The sequence below is a fragment of the Tamandua tetradactyla genome, chromosome 25 (genome assembly GCF_023851605.1).
Source record: "Tamandua tetradactyla isolate mTamTet1 chromosome 25, mTamTet1.pri, whole genome shotgun sequence".
Classification (NCBI taxonomy): Eukaryota; Metazoa; Chordata; class Mammalia; order Pilosa; family Myrmecophagidae; genus Tamandua; species Tamandua tetradactyla.
This window is the reverse complement of record NC_135351.1, coordinates 26014898-26031292: the sequence shown is the minus strand read 5'-3', so window position 1 is coordinate 26031292 and position 16395 is coordinate 26014898. Positions and strand designations below refer to the sequence as shown.

At 37.2% G+C, this 16395-nt stretch overlaps 1 long non-coding RNA gene across 1 annotated transcript in view; it reads right to left on the bottom strand.

The window, feature by feature from the left end:
• LOC143668873 (uncharacterized) overlaps nt 1-16395 on the bottom strand; it is a 363984-nt gene that overhangs the window by 42190 nt on the left and 305399 nt on the right. The window lies entirely within an intron of this gene.

Genomic DNA, 16395 nt, shown 5'->3' with positions numbered 1-16395 from the left:
AGCCTATACAAAGGACTGAAATCATACTAGCTGTATCTAAAGGGTTGGCAGAAGCAACCTATGACAGAGAGAGAGGGCAGAGGTCTGTAAAGTAGTTGTCTTGCCAGAGATTGCTGAAGCAGAGGAGATATAAGTGATTCCCAGAGATAAATCCACGAGAGCCAACTGGCAGCGCGATGATGAAAGTATCAGTATCACGGGATCCCGAGGACCTTTACCATCCGCAAGAGAACTAGATTTCAGAGATCCTCAGCTGGGTGGCAGTGGGGGGAAGGCAGAGACCACATGGAGGTCTCCAAAGAAATCACAAATCTCAAGAGAAAATAAGGTTTAAAATTCTACCAAGCCCCTAAAACACTAAGACCAGCTCAGGGCAGCTTTTGCTAATTTAAGGATTTCCTACGGTCTTTTTTTTCTCAACTTTTGCCTGATCTCAAGTCAGAAACTAACTAACCAAAAGAGGGGGAAGAAGAAGTTCTGATGGGGAAAGAAGGAAGCATCTTGTCTTCCCCATCTGTGGAGCCTTAGCTAGGGAAATGGGAAAAACCTTCATATCAAATCAAGCTGGTGGTTTTGGTTCTTATAATCAATGGAGTATTGTATTACTGAAGTGAAATTTTATTTTGTAGCTGAAAGCATCCAGTCAGATTCTAGAACTTCTGCAAGTTTTCATTAGAGGAAACAAAAGAAGAATTAGACTCCTAAATAAAATTATAAGGATGGTAAGAGTCTTAGAAATAGCTTTGGGGTTATATTTAAAGCATTATGTCAGTTCAGCGTAATAGTTACTATATACATGACTGTGGCATAAAAGCATAAAGAAGAAAGGAAGTGAGACTATTGTCTTTTCCTACTTTTATCACTAACAAAAAGATAAGTCATGTCGGGTTTACCAGCCTAATATATTTTCATCATGTCTGTTAAAAATTAAACCCTAAATTCTACAAAGGTCTGAATGGAAAAGCTCTTCTATGATACATTTAAAGGGATGGGCACTTAAGTTTTTTGATCCAATACTTTTTTGGAGGAATTAAAATTGGTAAAACACTTTTTTTCTGTGTCTCTATGAATAAAGCTATTTTAAATTTAGAATTAACACTTCAAGCAAAGAGACTGGTTTCATTAACAGCTCAGGAATTTCTTAAATAAACAATGTGTGTTGAAAGAATAAACTGAGTTAAAAAAAATTCAAATGAGTCATTACTTCATGTATATTTTCCCTCCTCTTATTTGCTAATCTAACAGAAAGCATTTACGCCTGTAGTGTAATGCTACGTGAAAAGCTCTGCTTTTAAGCTAACTTTTAATGAGTTTTAGCCAAACATATCTTGGTATCTTCCCAATGGAAAAGGAGGAAAATACCTAGGCCTTTTGGATTGCCTGCCACAGACAGGAACTATATCTCTGACAAATGCAAAGTGGGTCCCAAACCTTGACTAAGGGATGCAAACTTCTTTAAATATAAATCATTTCTACAGATTTATAGGCTGTACGTAATAGCTGGTTGAAGAATTACCAAACTTGAATGGACCTTTAAGCTTATTTAGTCCAACATATACATTGTAAATATTACTGTCCTTAATTTATTTTTGTTAAATTAAACTGAATTGAATAGAAAAAGAGACCGAGAGTTTAAATGACTGAACCAAGCTCACAGAACTCAGAGATACAGCAAGGCTAAAGCTCAGACCTCTTAACTTCCTGTCTTTGATGCCTTGCTTCCAAAAATGGTTTCTGTCATCAAACCTTGATTCACAAACATTACCCAATGGTTTCCTTAGTTACAGTGTTTCTCGAACTTGACATTATCTCTAATGAATAATCAATTTTTGTGTCCATTTTATTTTAAATATATACTCAGATTAATGCATTTTAGAATTAGTTAAATCTGCAGAAATAATCCATCAAAACTGTTGAACATTTGGAACTCAAAAATTATATACTTGGATATGGTCTTCCAATTTCTTGTAAAGCCAATATTTAAAATATCCTAGAAAATTAATTTGGTATATAACTGGAAGTGATTTGCTTAGTATCTCAAAGTTAACAAATCATGGAACTAAGGTTTGAATTTTGGTCTTTGTTATTCCAAAATCTGAGCTTTAACCAATGTGGTGTTTTACTTCCTTTTCTTGTTTATAACAGTGTAGATTCTTCCATTTCATGGAATGGTAAACAGTTTGGATATGTTTAACCAATTAGCTGTTGAGTGATCTGCAAGGTCATTTTCACTGGAGCTTAGAAAATGCTGCTGCATCCATCAGCAATTCTGTGGATGCAGTAGCTCAGTATTTTATACCACCTTTTTTCTTTGAATTGAGCCTGGCTCCCTGCCTTTGTTTAAAAGAAAGACAGTTGAGAGATGCACCATCATCCTCCAACAGCTCTCTCAGCTTCCGGCATCTCCTGAGGCATCGTCTTTCTGCATCTCCAAATGTCTGTCACTTGGTTTCATCTCTCTGCTCTCAGTGGGCTCTGAGCTCTCTCTCTGTTTTCTGCCTTTTATTCCTTTCATAGAGAACTCCAGTAAAAGGATTAAGACCCACCTTAATTGTATGCATCACATTTCCATGGAAATAACCTAATCAAAAGGTCTCACCCATAACAGGTCTGTACCCACGAGATTGGATTAGAAGAACATGGCTTTTCTGGAGTACATACCATTTGCAAACCAGCACAACAGTGATCAGGTAATCAGTTCTGAATGCTGCTCCGTAGACAACTAAGTCACTGATCAGTGTCACCATCTCAACCTCAAACAAGAGAATCTTTCTTTCTCTTTCTTTCTGTCTTTTTGTCTCTGTCTCTTGTCTCTCTTTTTATGGATGCTAAAAAGATTTTTCAGTGTCCCTGGATAACAATATGCTTTTCTGGAGGGCCTATTATGAGACTTCATTAGCATGGTCACAATGAAAACAACCAAACGAAGGACTATCTAAGGTTATTCCAGACAGACATATATTAAAAATAGTACATCTCTGTCTAGCACAAAGAGAATAAATAATAGTTAACACTTCCTACTTCTCTTAGTATAGGCATACCTCATTTTATCATTGTACTTCACAGTTATTGCTTTATTTACAAATTGAAGGTTTATGGCAACGCTGCATTGAGCATATCTATCAGTGCCATTTCTCCAACAACATGGAAATATGCCTCTGTGTCACATTTTAGCCACATTTTGGTAATTGGTGCAAGATTTCAAAATTTTCATTATTATTATACCTGTTATGTTGACCTGTGATGCTTGATGTTAATTGTTTTGGGGTGTCACTAATTGTACCTTTATAAAATGACAAACTTAATAAGTGTTGGGTGTGCTCTAACTGCTCCACTGACCAGCCATTCCTCCGTCACCTCTCCCTCTCCCCAGGCCTCCCTGTTTCTTGACATACAGTGCTTAAATTAGGTTAATTAATAAAAATAGCCTCTAAGTGTTCAAGTGAAAAGAAACGTCATATGTCTCTAATTTAAATCAAAAGCTAAAAATGACTAGGCTTAGTGAGGAAGAAATATCAGAAGCCAAGATAGGCTGAAAATTAGGCCTCTTGTGCCAAATGGTTAACCAGTTGTCAATGCAAAGGGAAGATTTTTGGAGGAAATTAAAAGGGCTACCCTAATGAACACACACAAATGATAATGAAGCAAGATAGCCTTATATCTGATATGAAGAAAATTTTAGCATTTTGGACAGATCAAACAAGCCACAATATTTCTTTAAGCCAAAACCTAATCCAGAGTAAGGCTCTAAGTCTCTTCACTTCTCTGAAGATTGAAAGAGGTAGGAAACTTCAGAAGCCAGTAGATGTTGGTTCAAGAGATTTTAGGAAAGAAGCCATTTCCATAACATAAAAGTGTAAAATGGAGCATCAGATGCTTATGTGGAAGTTTCAGTAAGTTATCCAGAAGCTCTAGCTAAGATAACTGACAAAGGTGGTTACAATAAACAACAGATTTTCTGTGTAGATGAAATAGCCTTCATTTGGAAGAAGATGCCATCTAGAACTTCATGGCGAGACAAGAGAAGTGAATACCTTGCTTCAAAGTTTCAAAGGACAGCTTGTTAGGGCCTAATGCAGCTAGTGACTTTTAGATGAACTCAATGCTTATTTACCATTTCAAAAATCATAGAGGCTTTTTAGAACTATGCTCAATCTATTCCTGTGGGTGCTCTACCAGTGGAACAAAAAGCCTGGATAATAGCACATCTATTTACAAACTGCTCAGAAGAAGAAAAAAAGCATTCCTCTCCAACTATTATTTCTCATTTATAATGTACCCAGTAGAGCAAGCACTCTGATGGAGATGTGCAATGAGATTAATGTTGTTTTCATGCCTGCTAATGCAATATCCATTCTGCAGCTCATGGATGAAAAAGTAATTTTTACTTTCAAGTCTTATTATTTAAGAAATACATTTCTTAATGTTAAATCTGCCATAGATAGTAATTCCACAGATGGATCTGGGCAAAGTCAATTGAAAACCTTCTGGAAAGGATTCACCATTCTAGATGCTATAAAGAACATTTGTGATTTATAGGAAGAGGTAAAAATGGCAACATTAACAGGAGTTTTGAAGAAGTTGTTTCCACCCCTGATGGATGACTTTGAGGGGCTCGAGATTTCTTTGGAAGAAGTAACTTCAGATATGGTAGAAATAGCAAAAGAACTAGAATTACAAGTGGAATACGAATAGTTGCAATCTCATGATAAAATTTGAATGGATTTGGAGTTGTATCTTATAAATGAGCAAAAAAAAAGGTTTCTTGAGCTGGAATCTACTCCTGGTGAGCATTGTTGAAATGACAGCAAAGGATTTAGAATGTTATTGAAACTTAGCAGTAAGGTTGGAGAGGCTTGAAACCAATTCGGAAAGAAGTTCTCCTGTGGATAAAATGCTATCAAACAGCATCGCATGCTACAAATAAGTCTTTCATGAAAGGAAGAGTAAATAGAATCGGCAAACTCCATCGGTGTCTTATTTTAAGAAATTGCCACAGTCACCCCAACTTCAGCACCACCCACCCTGATCAGTCAGCACCATTAACATTGAGGCTACACCCTGGACCAGCAAAAAGATCATGACTCACTGAAATCTCAAATGATGGTTAGAAATTTTTGGCAATAAAGTATTTTAAAATATGCACGTTGTTTTTAAGACATAATGCTACTGCATACATAAAAGACTACAGCATAGTGTAAGCATAAATTTTATATGTACTGAGAAACCAAAAGCTCCTATGACTCGCTTGGTTGCAATATTCCGTTTATTGTGGTGGCCTGGTACCAAACCACACAGTATCTCTGAGGTGTGCTGTATAAACTTGATAACTGGTCCTTCAGGTGTTCATGCATAACAAACTATTAATGGAGCAGTGGCCGTTTACATATTAAGTTGCACAGAGTTTAGTCCAGTTCTAAATGAATACTGCAAAGCCTTTTTGACAATTTATTAAAAATTTAAGTACGATTCAAAACTCTTAGGCTGCTTGATTTTTAAAGTTAAATTTTCTTCTGAAATAACAATACATGATGCCCGTCAAAAAACCAGAGCCATAATAGCTTTAGGCTACTTTCCAAAAATAAAATAGCTAACTATATCAGTCAGCAAAGTGCTGGTGCCTTGTACACGGCCTCCTTTAATGGGTGATAATTTCTGCAGATGAAATTTGTTTGCAACTTGGCTAGAAGAGTCTGAAACTGTGTCACAATATGAAACAAATTATGCCTTGTCCATTGAGGTGAGAAAATAAGAGTGGACAGCCTGCTTTTGATAAGCAAATGGGTAAGAACACAGTGTATCCTTTCCAAATGAGCGATAAAGGTGTAATCAAAATATTCCAATATGAAGTGTTTCCTTACTTTGTTTTCTGTCTTGGAAAAATGGCCATGAGAGAGGAGAGAAACTTCATTGAGCAGTTGCTCTGTTTCAGTTATTGCACAAATTTTCTTGCTCTGGTAATTCACTGATTCTATCAAAGAACAGATTTTTCTAGGCTTGATATTCTGTTTGAGATGTGCGAAGGAGATGAATTCAAAGAGAAAAAATAAAATCTTTCCTTGAGAATTGCCTTTGCTATTTTAATAAAATATGATTTTTTATTCTAGATCTATCCCTCTCAACCAGGAGCAGTCCCAACTACACAGGGACTGCTTGTAATGTTGGAATTGGGGGAGGTGGCTTGTTTTACCTAAGGAATGGGGTGAGGGTTGTTCCTGGCTTTAGTGGGTAGAATCTCTCTTATATTCAGTGTTTGGGATACTTTTCAGGAAATGGAACGTTCCTTTATTGAAGAGATTATATTTATCCTAAAAGATGTGTGCTTTATGACTCAGTTGTCCCTTCCATATAATAGGCAGCATAGCTTGGAAATCACCATGTTTTAGAATTATTTTTGTGGAAAAATAGCTATGATGTATAATGATATTCAGAAATGGTTTATAACAGTTCAGTTATCCATAAAATATATACATTCCAAACTCAAAGAAAGCAGAGTTTCATTCTGCATGTGGCAACAAGCTCCCCTACCCTATTCTTCAGTTCCACTGATAATTTCGTACATGCCTTGAAAAGGAAACTCGGAAAAGTACTGGTGTGAATACAGGGAAGAGAGATCAACCTGAAATTTTTCACTGCTTGCTTGATTTCCCTTTTCTTCCACAAATACACTTTCCTAATTGTACAAACTGCCAATACTACTCTTTGAACGCTGCCAATGAGACCAGCCAAATGGAAGGTGCTAAGTTTTGCTGATTTTTCTTTCTTCTTATCTCTCTCTTTTTTTTTTAATTTCAAGCAAACTGTATTTGCTCTGTATAAAAAACTATATAGCACTTAATGAAGAGTTCAAGAACTGGGCTATTCAAAGCCACAGAATATGTTCAGCAACTTAAACCCAACCTTCCAGGATTATCCTTCTCACTTTCCCCACAACTATTTTGTTCACTTATTGTTTATTTATGACTCTTTCTCCAGGGATGTTTATAAAGGAAGTAACAAATTCATAACTGATTTTATTCTTGCAAGCCTTAGAGCTTTATGGAACGAATGAAAAGATGAACAAATTGGATATTGAAAATCCCCCTGTGAACATTCATAAAGCACCTAGACTAAGCAGAAACCATTGGACTGGATCCCTCCCACCCCCCCGTGACTGCTGGGGGCTTGAAGAACTGCATAAAATCCTCAAGGCCAGTAAGGGATAACTTATTTCCTAAAGATTTCACTTGTTGCTTTAAGTATGAGTGAACTTAACGTCAGGGTCACCTACATATATGTGCAATAGGTAGTCTCCTATCTGGTCTGCTTCTGGCTTTATTGATAAGCCTCCCAATTACAGCTCCCTAACGGTCCCTTTCTCATACATTCCTTTGCATGAAGTTCCCTAAGAGCTCTACACAATGGCGAACAATCTTAAACACAACAAACATTTAAAATTTATTTACAAGTTAGAGCTTGCATATTGCTGAGATTCAATTCCAAGAGCAGGATCTACAAGGTGTTAGAGGGCTGTTAGAGCATTCACCCTCAGGAACCTTAAAAGAAGGAGGAGACACTTCTAATGAGATAAAGGGAGCAAATGAAGTGAACTGCAAGATAAACACATTTTTATCTATTACCAGGGTGAACTCACTGGCTCGGGGGTTAGATATTTGACCAATAAATTTTCAATATACTCATTTTATTAAACAAATTATGAGTCTTTCTTAAGGAAATTTTGAAAAGCTAATGTTCCTTGCATGAGGTGAATACTCTACCCTTATTTATTCTCTAAAATTTGGCTTTTGCTTGACAAATTTACTTAATGAAAAAGGTAACTCTTAAGTAGTGATTTAAAAACAAATATCTATTTAAAGTGAATCACATTGCTCCGCCCCCACCTCCTTTAATTATATCAGTTTCAGAAATTCAGTCCTAAGGGGAAAAAAGCATGGTCCAAAGTTATAGCTGGAAAACTGTGTATAGCCTTTGACAGGTAATGATAAGTCTCACAGCCAGTTATGCAAGCCGCACACACTGGTTGCACTGGTGGGATCTGGTGGCACCTCTGTTCCCAGATCTGTATCCTGGTGTGAATGTACTCCCCTAGGTACCATGTGTAATAACAATAATAGCACTTTCGAACATTTAATAGTCTCTTGGAAGTGCTTTACACATGTATTTATTAATTTGATCACAACAGCTCCCAGAAGGATACTGTTATTATCACCTGCACTTCACAGATGATAATGACAGATCCTATCCTGACCAAATTGTGGAAGCAGAGGTACCACACATTTAGCATTTCTGGAGGAGGAGCTGCTGTTCATTCATCAAGAAATTGGCATTCTAGGGTGGGCCACGGTGGCTCAGCAGGCAGGAATGCTTGCCTGTGATGTCAGAGGACCCGGGTTCGATTCCTGGTGCCTGCCCATGTAAAAAAAAAAAAGAAAAGAAATTGGCGTTCTTGGTATAGCAGCAAAGGCAAAGGACAAAAAGATAAATTGGACATGTTCCCTGTCATCAAGTGTCTCACAAACTAATAGCAAAGTTATAAGTGAAAGGAAAACTGCCACATGAGTGGTAAATACTATGGTTAAGTGAAATTCAGGGTACCAAGGAAGTTGTAGAAGATTTTTTTCTAAAGGAGAAGAGCCAAAGAACACCCTAGGTAAGTCATGAAAACTGAAGATGAATTAGTGAAGTGAAAGAGGATATGGAATGACAAAAGTGAGAGTGAGAACAGGATACACCAGTGAACTGCCAAGAAGCTAAATATAGCTGGAGTTAAGGATCTGGAAGAAGGTATGGGGGGAAGGGACATAGTGAGAGATAAGGCTGAACTGATAGGGGTCAAAATGAGGAAAGTTCTTAAGTATCAGAAAATGGAGTTTGGGTTTGTTCCTAAGGGCATTAGGAAATTATTCTTAAACTAGAGAGTGATGTATTAAGATCTGTGTGTGGTTAGAGCTAAGAGGTATTTAAGATACAGAGATAAAGAACATGACATAACAACTAACAACTATGACGGTAAGGGAGAAAATAGTGGAAAAGTTGACCCTAGGTTTACAGAGATAAAAAACATGACATAGCAACTAACAACTATGATGGTAAGAGAGAAAACAGTGGAAAAGTTGACCCTAGGTTTCTAGTCTGGACAACTGGGTAGTGTGCTGGGTTATTCCCAACATGCAGAATTTAGTCAAAAGAGCCATTTTGGGAGAGAGAGAAGGATAAGTTCAGTTTAGGACAATTGGAAGAATTTGGGATGTCTGAGAAATAAATCGGGTAGACTGAGGAAGAAGTGGATGGATCTGTATGTTCAGAGTGTGACTCAGAACTAGATATGTAAATCATCAGCACATAGGAGAGAGGAGATCATTTAGGGCATCAGCAGAATAAGGAGAAAAGAGGAATTTAAAGGGGACTTTAACTTGAATCCTTGAAACCAGCAAACTTTTAAAGATTACTCTATTGATCTCCAATCTTTTCAATATCATGGCATGCAGAAAAAAAGGAACAATTGTTTACATGATACAAACTATAGTCAACCACCTACAGACTCCTGAAGTCCTGTATCCACCATGATTCTTAAGAGAAACTATTTCCATCACAACTATATTTTCTCGGTATACACCAGAATGCCTAGCACACCTATTGTGAATATCTCAGATAGAGGGAAGCAAAGATGAAGTAGCCAGAGAGAGAAAAGGTAATTCAGGAAAAATAAACTGAAAGTTTAGAGGAGGAATGCAAAAATGTAGGAGTTATTTCAGTGTCAAAGTTTCAGAAAGTTCAGGGGAAGACTCAGAAGCATATCCACTGCACATAGCAGCTAGATGCTGAGCTTCACAAGGGCAGGCTCTGCACAGTGATGGGGACAGAAACCACCTTGGACAGGGAATTGATAAGAGTTAAGGAATTGGTAGCATCAATGACAATCCACTCTTTCAAGAACTTTGTTATTCATGTAAAAAGAAAATATAGTAATCATCAAATAGAAAAATCACAGAAAATTTTTAAGATAGGAGATTTTGAACATATTTATATGCTGAAGAAAATAAGTTAGATGAGAAACAAACAGAGGGGTTGATAATTTAGATGAGAGAAGAGGTAAGTGATGATTCACAGAGGCAGGAAGAGATTGCCTCAGAGTTCAATGAAGATATTAACCTTGGATAGAGGAGGAATCCCTCATCCTGATATGGCAGGATGGGAGGAAAGGGTACAAGAGGATGTGGACATATTGATTGGATTAGGAAGCTTAGGAAGCTTAATATCCTCTGTGAAATAGACTGATTTTTGTTGATTGTTAACAGAGAAGCAGTAGGTTAGGAGACAGTAATGAATATTTGAAAAGCTATTATAGGAAATGATAGCAAGAGCTGCAGATTGGGGCTAATATGTGGGATGTGTGAAGGAGTATGTGGTTGATGGTTTCAACATATAGAGTGCAGAAAACTATAAGAAAGGCCAAAGTTTGCAACGAATGCTGGAAAAAAGACCTGGAAGTCAGTAGGTTACAATGACCAAGGGTAGAGGACATAACCTCAACGGAAGATGCACTCTTCTTGAAGTATGTGTCAACAATTTGTCTGGAAAGAAGACATTAGAGTATTAGTCCGCTGACTTTGCTTCTGAACCCCCTATAGTATGGAACTAGAGGAATACAGTCACTATATAAAAGGTCTGCTGAGTAAGAAGTGGCAGGATCAAAGTTGTTCCTAGGAAGCACCTGCCATACACCCTCGGTGAACCATGGATAGATAAGAAATAGGTTCTTGGGGTGGTGGCTGCATTATCAAATTATGCAACTTTGGCAGTGGTCAGGAGTGCTCAAAGGACAGGATACTCCAACATGAGACAAAGCACCTTCGCCTTACTACGAACCAGTGAAGACTCACAGGACCTGGGCCATCTCTGCCTCAAGCCCAGGAAACCATTTCTGGGAAATCATCTAGAAGTGAACCTCCATTTAGTGTTACATAGGCCTTGCTTTCCATAATGAAACTAAAATTTGGGGGGGGGGGGGCGGGAATATGAGGAAAAGCTGTGGGTACAGTATCATCACTGAACAACCCTGCTCCATAAGGCCCTCCAGAGGTGGTGCAGCATTCTCCCAAGGATGGTCAGAAACTGGCCTAAGGAGCAGCAGCAGAAGCCTCACCTGAAACTTGTTAGAAATATGGAAGCGCAGCCTCTGCCCCAAGACTTAAGGCATCAGAATCCACTCTGTATTGAGATCCCCAAATAATCCCTAAGCACAATCAAGTTGAATCTTCTCTAAAAACAATTTCTGAGATCCACAGTTACTAGGAGCACTAATCTTTTTGAGTTATTCTTTTTCTATAGCCCAGACCCTAGCATGTATTAGGTGCTTATGCATTAGGTACCTTTGACAAAAACAGAATCCTGAGAGTCAATGAAAACAAAGTGTCCAATGGAATCCTCTGACCAACTAGCTGAGAGACCTTGCTAAACATATGAGTGGTAGGAACAGGCAGTAAAGTGGAGAAGGGACAGTAGAGCATAGGGTGTGTGTGTGTGCGTGTGTGCATGTATCAGGTTGTCTATGTGATTGGCTTCCCTTTTCCCCACCCACCTGAATTCCTGTGACAGTGGAGATCAAAAGCTCTAGGGGAGCTCCAGCTCACTGTGCATTAAATATATTAAGAAATTTGTAATTGCTGCCCAAATTCCTGGTGAAGACTCTTGGCATAAACTAGGGACAGCTAAATGATGGGGTCTGTTTCTACAGAATTTCTTGTGGGTGGATCGTGCACTCTCTTCTAAACTTTGGCCCCAGGGTTTCCACTTAAACAGATTCACTGAATGTTAGAAGAAGGAGATTTTATAGATGATTCTTATCCAACAATCCTATTGATTCATCCACATACTGATGCCTTCATGGAAAGGCAGTGTCTTTGGGAGTTCTTGAGTAAGTCTTAACAAAGCAAGTTTTGACACCAGAACTAGCATAAATTGGTTCCACAGAGATTCCCTCGACTTCTTGACATAAAAAAAACAAAATCTCCTTCACATCCTGATGTTTTAACTGCCTTATATAAAAGGGAGAAACACAAAGCTAATGGGTGGTTTTAAATTGATTTTGAGCTTGAACCTGTTTCAAAATAATGCCTGTTCAGAGAGTGTGGCGAGACAGAAAAGCTTCAGTTAACAGAAAGAAGAATGGTGGCAGATAGCATGCGCCTTTCTCTCTTTACACTAAAACAGATGAAATGCAAAAGTAATGGCAATAGAACCACATTTTAGCTCTTTCTCTATGAATTAAAAGCCCAGCTTATCTCCACTTCAGTTGATGTTCAAGTTCTAGGCAAATCTTACAGCATGTGTTTCTCTGTTGCCTACACTCCCCTGGCCCTACTTCATTGTTACCTTAAGTTTGGAGGGGGTAAGGAGAGAAAAACAGAGTAAAAATTAAGCCTAAGTCTTTAAGTTTGCTCTTATTCAAGGAAGAGCTCTTGTAAAACATCACATCATTGTGGTAGAATACACATTTTTTTAAAAAGACCTATAGTTAATAGCCCTTGTGATTCATTTAAGTCATGTTTGAATAAGTCTTCTTGTCCCCTTAAATTATATGTGTGTGTGTTTATGTATGCGTATGCTTTGTTTAAGTTTTGGGCCAAATTGTGAAAAACAGTTCTAACTATTGTTTTGATTCTCACAGTGAATAATAGATTAGATTCAGTTTTGGAGTCAACCAATCTCTGTAATAGATCACTTGCAACAGGCCGGATATGTTCACTTACTTAATTTCACATAAACCCCACAGAATCTATGTGATAGGTTTAATTTATGTGTGAGGGTGAGTGATTTCTCTCAAAGGTAGCAGTAAGCTGAAGAAGGAGGAGTCCAGTGTCTTTTTCAGTACATCAAACCTGACAAGGTTTACATTCTTTATGAGGCATTTGAGGCCATTTGGTTTTTTCAGCATTAATATATAAATTGAAACAGTTATGAAAAATTGCAATTTTTCAGAGGTATAATGAAAGGTAGCTAACAATTTCAATAACATTTCTGAGGAGATAGCCATGAGTGGAGCACTCACTCTACATGCCCCATCATGGACCTCTGTGGCCGCTGGTGGACAGTCAAGTAAGAATGTTGTAAGAGGTATAGGAATTGTTTTTAAGAGAGATTGCTTTGCAACAGGAAGGGTTTTACTTGCTCTTGCTCTCTCTCTCTTTCTTTCTTGTAAACAAAAGGGAGATTGTTTACAGCAGCTCACATATATTTTGCTAACACATCATTAAAGTGATCCAACCCAGACAGCTCACAAGAGCCAATTTTTTAGGTAATGATCTTGTGATTCACAGAAGCCAGATAGGTTATTTTGCTGATTCAGTCGGTTTTAGGGGGACTGGTATGCACATCTTTTACTCCCAAGTACAAATTAATAATTTTTAAAGAATTTAAAATATAAAAAGAAATAGATCAACATTCTAAGTTAAAGGGCATGTTTCCATATATATCTCTCTTAGCATCTGTAAACCTACACTGTGATAAGAAGCAGACTAGATGGCAGTGATATTGTTTAAAGGGTACCATGTACCTGATTTTTTTATTTCTCCAGCTTTAATATTAGAGGTCATCCTTTATTATGATTTGGAGGGAGGAAAAGTGAACAAAGTGTTTTCTTTAATCTCATTTCAAATGCCACTTATGCATGCAATCATGAATATGTGCCTAAACCCTTGCCACTGAAGCCTTGCCACTTTAACTCAAACACTTCGTGGCTCTAGTATTTGGAACACATTGCAAATATCCGGTACTTCATGTACATCCCCTTTTTTGCCTTGCTGCCAACAGATGTATTCTTTCATCTGTTCCTAGACATCAGAGATGCCATCAGCTCTTATAAGGAAAGACAGGTTCTTAAATTCATATCTTGAAGGAGAAAATCATTTTACTTCACCTTTAGTAAGAATTTCATTTGTAAATGTTCCTGTCAATTGAAACATACTGAAAAAGACAATGACTGAACACTGTAGCAGAGCAATGCGGCAGAAGGAAATTAAGTAACTGCAGAGGCTGGAAATGCTGGGATTTGCCAACTGAGTGGACACAAATCCTTTCAAGATCATAAATCTCTCTCACAACTTCATCATTGGCTAAAGGTTGCCTACCTTTATGTATTCAACCCAACCTTCTTTCCATTTAAAGCCATAAAACTCAATCACAAAATGAATGAGAATGTCTTGGAGTTTTTGACTAAATTAAATTTCAGAAAAGAAAGTGGATGCAAAATCACAAAACCCACTATGGTGGAGGGAGGGAGAGAAGGAAGGCAGTAGGGAGAGAGAGAAAAAGAAAGAGAAAGAGAGGGAGAGAGAGCAAGAGAGAGATAGCAAAGGTAGTCATCCAGGATCAATTTTAGCTTGCTCAGAATTTTGTCCTTGGCAGTGCCTACCTTTTTTTATTTCTATTATTACAGGAAGAACTTGAGGTAGAGCTCACAGGGCAACAGGTGAGGGATACATCCGGATCTCTAGAAAGATATCTTTGTGGGACAGAAATTTGTCCTGATGTTGAAGAGAAGAGGGGCCTTATCCTACCAAAATCTCTGGTTCATTTATAATTATCTGATTCTTTCCTATAATAACATACATATATATTCATAATTAGCTTTGTTTTGGCTATTGTAGCTTATAAAATTTTTGAGTATTTTCCATGGTCTTTTTAATATATGCTGCTGAGCAATACTTAAGTTATTCTGTACTCAAATTGGTTAACTTTTTAGACTGAAGTGCAAATTTAGTGTTTATTCTTATTAAAAGTTACCATGTTGGATGGAACCCAGTACTCTACTGTTTTGCCCAGTTTTGTGGTGTACACATAGTTTGATAAGTTCTGTAAGAGAGTGAAAAAAATCAAGAGAATAAAATGAAATATTTCAGGCAGGTATGTGTATTGCCTTTGAAAGATAAGAAGGATTTTGATAAATGCATACGGCAGAAAAGGTTACATTTTTGTCTTATCCTACTGTATGCTTTGCTTCTTGCCGATCTTCATCTCCTTTTCAAATGCCCCCAAAAATACCTGACTCTTATACCATAATAATGGTGGACAAGAAAAATAAAAGCATAAAATGGCAATAGCAACAAAAATAGACTAAAAAGGTTATCTCTATGATTTTAATTTATGTTATAAGGTGTAGGGAATTTGACAAATTCAGAAGAAAGAAGAGTAAACTCATTTGTGAACTAAAAACCTAATTTATAAATGAGAAAATAAAAGCATGGTTAATAATGGTTAAGAAATAGAAGTTTTCAACCAGGTAACACCCACCCACCCCCAACCTCTACCCAGAGTTAAGGGTTTAAGGGATTGGTTCTGAGATAAATGAGGGTGACACTGATCTTTTATATCAGGAGACAGTAATGCCAACATCTGGAACATTTTCAGGCCGACCTAACAGAGAAGAATTATCCAGATCCAAACGCCAATATCTACCCCATTGCCAAACAGTGTTAGTGGTTAAATGTTTAGTTCAAAATCACACAATGCGTGCCAGAGCCTGGAGTCAAACTCTGCCACCATTTCTTGGACAGAATATTCCCTATTTTAGGTTTTAAAACCTTTTATGTTTATAAAGTGAGGTATTAAATGCAAAATATTTCTAGAAAGAAATTAATTTCCATTTTTACACTCATGCTTTTATTTCCTATGTTTTTTAGTTGGCATTTAACCTGTGTTAGCCTGTTGTGTCTTGTTTCAGATGTAGGAATTCAGGCAATATCAGAGACTGAGAATACTAGAAGTTACTCTGTTAGGACACGGGACTTTTCAAGGACATAAATAAATTGTTTTCACCAAGTAAACTATAAGAACTATTGTGGCAAGTCTGTCTGTTATTTTTGTTACAATTTTAAGTTTCAGGCACAATGACCTATAAAGTGTAGAAACCTAGCTACTTGATTGTGAGGAAATTAATATGGAAGTGATTATATGTGTGGGTTGGGATGGCATTTTATTTGCAACGTGTATTTATTATCATCCCCTCTAATAATCATACTAGGTAGGATTCTGGAGGAAATATTCCTTGATGCAAGCTTTGCAAAAAAATATGAATACTGAGGGAATCCTAGCAGGTTTCAAATTCTTGTATTAGGCAGATTTCTTGGGAAAAAAAATATTTCAAATATGCACAAAAGTCTATAATCACTTCAAAATAAAAATTAAAACTATGCACATAAATAAGATAATCTGCTCTATTTTTACATATATATTTTGGCTTATAAGCCTACATATAAGCAGACTCTATATGTTTGGATTTATGGCTTGAGTATCTGCCAATGATTTGAAAGTGTGGCAGTATTTTGGTCTCTTTCTGCATCAATTAATTTACTAGGTGACAGTGGGCATATCCTTCAGCTTTTCTGCATGTCAGAA